This window comes from Gopherus flavomarginatus, chromosome 9 (assembly GCF_025201925.1).
Source record: "Gopherus flavomarginatus isolate rGopFla2 chromosome 9, rGopFla2.mat.asm, whole genome shotgun sequence".
Lineage (NCBI taxonomy): Eukaryota > Metazoa > Chordata > Testudines > Testudinidae > Gopherus > Gopherus flavomarginatus.
The window spans coordinates 32,839,781-32,844,640 of record NC_066625.1 but is presented as its reverse complement, the minus strand read 5'-3'; the positions used below and the strand labels follow the sequence as shown (position 1 = coordinate 32,844,640).

Sequence of the window (4,860 nt, the reverse complement as noted above, 5' to 3'; positions counted from 1 at the left end):
GTGGTACTCCGGCTTTTGTGTACAAGTCTAGTGTCTGCACTCTGCTGATGTTGCACTGACATGGTCCCTTTTAATGGATCCCAAAGCCATTTATCTGACCAGTAAGTTCTGCAAATTACTGGGTCACTATAAATTTTGGAAAAATCATTGCACAATCATTCTGGAGACCAGTACCGACAGCGATCCTGCTCCATGTCATGGGGAATGTAATGCCTCTTATGTATGCAAACCATTGCTGCCTTTATATTTAAATATTTGGAAATTGATAAGAGTGAAAACAAGCTGTTGCATAGGGAAAGGTGCAGCTTCCTTTATGGTGCATTTCCAAATGCTGAGCTACTGCCACCTCCTGGAGTGAGTGCTCAATGGGTAGAGACTCTGTTCATTGCAATTCAAGGCAATTCTTTATTGCATTGGCCAGAACTGTCTCTGTACCTACCTGTTGCTGTTACCCCATCCAAAAGGGCTGTTCCTGTGCCTTTCTACAGCATATGCTGGTCAATACTGTGTTGCATTTTCAGTGCCAATGTATTCACCAAGTGCACCATACTTCACCTATAAATAAAAGGAGGGAATTGTTGGCACTTCAGATGTTTTACTAAGCAAATGAAGTAATGCTGATACTTTTCCTTACTAACTAGCTTGGTACCTGTATATGGTATGACATCATGGTTGAAACTACCAAATCCGTGCAAATACTGCAGCTTATCAAATACACTGAGCAAGGATTCTGCTAGAAACACTGAGGCAAGTGTCAATGCTATGACTTGCATACTGTTCTCCTGGCCAGTGTGTTTAGCTGCACTTCCACTTTTCTTCTCTCACCCTCTCAGCTCCAAGCATGTGGCTACTGCTGAAGGGGTTAAAACATAAGATAGCAGCCTAAATCTCCACATCACTACCACCTCCCCCCATGATAGGTGGTTGAGGAATCGATCTTCAGCTGTGACTAATCTGGCCTGCCTTTTAAGCTTTCTGGTACTATCTAGCATGGGACTAGAACTGAGACTTATTTCATCTTGTTCATGCAACTGCCCCTTTTTCAGGGCATTTTAACATAAGCTCTGTCTATGCACTTAGTTTGCAGCAAGCAGTGGTGCTAGGGTGGCTAGATGTCCTGATTTTATAGAGACAGCCCTGATTTTGTGGGCTTTTTTTTTTCTTTTTTTTTTACATAGGTTCTTGTTACCTCCCATCCCATCCTGATTTTTCACACTTGCTGTCTGGTCACCCTAGGGGTACATATCTAACTTGCTCTAGCCAGCCATACATTAACTGTCCCTGTGGACCTGGCGGTTGTTCACTGAGTTCCGTAGTGTGCTCTAATTTACTCCCACTCAAAGCAATATATATTATAGTGACGGTGGGACTTCTAGTGCAGGGTGATGGAGTCCATGCAGATAATTGGTGCACAGCAGGCCAGTGCAGGGTAGATTTACAACGCAGATTGCCATGAACTAAGTGTTCAGCTAGACAAGTCCCTAGTGAACTGTGTCCAGTTGTGATACCCACAATTCAAGGATGTTGATAGATTGAAGCTCGAAAGCTTGTCTCTATAACTAACAAGTTGGTCCAATAAAATATATTACCTCACCCACCTTGTGTGTGTTATCCTGATACCAACATGACTCCAGCAACACTGCAAACAATGCTTGCTCTCTCATAATGGATCTTTGCAGTGAAAGGATACACTGGAAGCTTAAAACATTCTTTCAGCACTCACTCATGTTGCCGGAACTGCCAGCACAGTTTCACAGGTGATACAGCCTGGACATGCCATTTTTATGATGTCCCCAGTAGTTTAATATGTTTTCTTTCTTATTGAGACATGGCTCATCTGTAAATGAACCAAGAACTGTCCCAGTCCCTTTTTTGCACTTTCCTTTGTCCAGATAGCTCTTCCTTTTTGGAGATTTCATGAGCTTTATGAAGTTCCAAATCATCATCAGATATTTCAAATGTGTCTGACATTGATTACACGACACCATTATTGCAATGTTGGCAGGAGGCCAGGCTGTCTGGAAAAGGTGATCTAAAGTGGGCACTGTGTGCTCCATGAGCTTGAGAAATGAAACATTTCCATTTTTGTCCACATTTTGGGTAAATTAAATGTTGCCTTGATTTTGTCGACCTCTGACAGGAGTTGATCACTAGGGCCAAGGTACATAAATGAGAGAAAATATAATTTTCAAAAAAGATGTCTTGTTTTTTCATTGAAGACAGTAAAAAGAAGATACTTTTGATGTTTCTAGTTTGCATTTTAACCCCGTATCATAAAAATCACCCATAGACAGTTCATGTTCGATCATGGGTCAGATCAAAGGTCCATCTAGCCCAGTATCCTGCCTTCTGATAGTGGCCAATGCCAGGTGCCCCAGAGGGAATGAACAGAGCACGTAATCATCAAGCAATCCATTCTGTTGCTGATTCCCAACTTCTGGCAAACAGAGGCTAGGGACCCCATTCCTACCCATCCTTGCTAATAGCCATTGATGGACCTATCCTCTCTGAATTTATCTAGTTCTTTTTTGAACCCTGTTATAGTCTTGGCCTTCACAACATCCTCTGGCAAAGAGTTCCACAGGTTGACTGCATTGGGTGAAGAAATACTTCCTTTTGATTGTTTTAAACCTGCTGCCTTTAATTTCATTTGGTGACCCCTAGTTCTTGTGTTATGAGGAGTAAATAACACTTCCTTATTTACTTTTTCTACACCAGTCATGATTTTATAGACCTCTATCATAGTAGTTGTCTCTTCCAAGTTGAAAAGTCCTAGTCTTTTTAATCTCTTCTCATATGGAAGCTGTTCCATACCCTGAATCATTTTTGTTCAGAAAAGGGCAACCTTTTTCAATTCCAATATATGAGATGGGTCAACCACATCTGTACACAATATTCAAGATGTGGGCGAACCATGGATTTAGAAAATATCATATTGCCTCTATATATCATATTATCTATCCCTATCTAATGATTACCAATATTGTTTGGTTTCTCTATTCTTTAGATATCAAGCTTTACAAGTTATGGTAGAATTGCACATTCCTTCAATGAGTCTTCAACTGCCAGTGCATGGGTAGAACAATGACCTCCCTGCAATATTACATCTATTGCCTCCTAAGTTTAGCTTCTTGAACCACATGACTCAAATCAGTTCAATCTTGGTCTGTATCTTCTTGAGCAGCTTCCCTGACGAGTAAATTCTGTGTTTCCCCTTTATTTTGAATTTGTTATGCTTGTTCTTCAGTTTCCTGGTCCTTACGTTTGCTCCATTACTGTAATACAACATGTGTGCCTTGGAGTGATTCCATATATAGCAACAACTTTAAGAATAACTGATTTTACATATTCAGAGGTGTCTCTCTCTTAGATCACTTTCTTATTTTATAAAGCAAATAAGATCACAGTGTTTTTTTAAACTAGTGAGCTTAAAAATATTTTAAGCATAAGCCAAATTTTGTTTTACTGACAGAATTTTGATTCAGATTTAGTTCTGGTTCAAGTAAAAATATTGGTTTGAAAGGGTTCTGGGGTGACTTGCTGCCCTTAAATTAATCACAGGCCGGTAGCAGGTAGAGGGTAGGGTGTAGTTAGTGCTGCACTACTGGTCAGTTCTCTTGCAGCACCATGCTGCATGTTCTCTGCACTGCGGACACACACATTTCCAAAATCATTCCTGCTTCCTAAACTGCTATTAATCTGGGGCCAAGATTTCTGCAGCGCTGGGCAGAGGGTTCTTAGGCCAAGTGGCAGGATAATCACAGGTGGGAAAAACATAGTTTGACTTTCACAGCAGCTTGGGCCAACCTGTGTTGCTGCTTTGTGGTGCCTGCCCCAGCTGTTCCCCTCCGACCAAGGTGCCTGAGCATGAAGTGCAGCTTGGTGGATGCAGATGCTAACCAGGCTCCTGTTCAGGCACCACCAGCGCCCAAGGAGCTTCCAGCTGAGGGCTGCCAGGTTTGGTGGGAGGTATTCCTGGAGATTTCATCACAAGGTATAATTTTAATTCCTGAAGACCCCAGGCTAATCCTGGAGGGTTGCCCCACACCAGCGGCCCTAGGCGCCACGGCTGGAAGAGCGGCACCTGTACCCAGACCTCGGGCCAGGCCCCAGGGAGCCCTACGCTCGCACCCGGAGCAGCAGCCACCCGTGCATGCGCACAAGTTCGTGTGGCGGCCGCCAGCGGGCCACTCCGGTCTCGCGCAAGCGCACCTGGTAACGAACTCCGCGGGCAGAGAACCTAAGGAGACCAGAAGCGGAAATGGCGTCATGCCCTCAGCGGGGCGGAGTTAGGTGTGGTGCTTGCGCTGCCTCCTCTCTTCCGGCGGAGACACGCCCCGGGGCGGAGTCAAGAGAGTGGAGCGGAGCTGGTGGGAGGCCGGCCGGCAAGTGGCGGAGGGTGAGTGTGTGTGCGCGTGCGCGTGCGCGGAGGGGTACGGGGCCCCCCACCCCTAATCTGCGCCGGGGGCCTGCGTACGTGACTGTGTGTGTGGGTCAGAGCTACCCCCACCCCCACTGGTTGTACAGAGTGTGTGTGTGCAGGGCTAGCCCCACCCCCACAACCTGTACTGGGAGGGGTCCCTGGGGGGGGGGAGTGTAGGGCTAGTCCCACACCCCACAGGTTGTACTTGGGGGGAGGGACCCTTAGTGTAGGGCTAGCTCCCGCCCCTTACAGCTTGTACTGGGGGGTTCCTGTATGTAGTCTTCTTCCCCCCCCCCCCCGCGCCTTGTGGCTTGTACTCATCATGACTGGTCTTTATGACTTTGTGTATATGTGTGTGTGTGGGGGGGGAATGGATGGTGTTATCCCCCCATCACCTACAATTTTTTTTTGGGGGGGGGGAAGGAGGTTCCCATGAC

General features: G+C 45.6%; 1 protein-coding gene across 2 annotated transcripts in view; it reads left to right on the top strand.

The window, feature by feature from the left end:
• The first annotated feature begins 4,322 nt into the window (after nucleotides 1-4,322).
• The window catches only part of FAM234A (family with sequence similarity 234 member A), a 57,535-nt gene continuing 56,997 nt past the window's right edge, over nucleotides 4,323-4,860 (top strand). Inside the window, exon 1 of one of the 2 annotated variants that reach the window (XM_050968258.1) lies at nucleotides 4,323-4,399. The gene's annotated coding sequence lies outside the window, so the exon portion shown is untranslated. The remainder of the gene's footprint in view (nucleotides 4,400-4,860) is intronic. The other variant, XM_050968260.1, reaches the window with a different exon arrangement.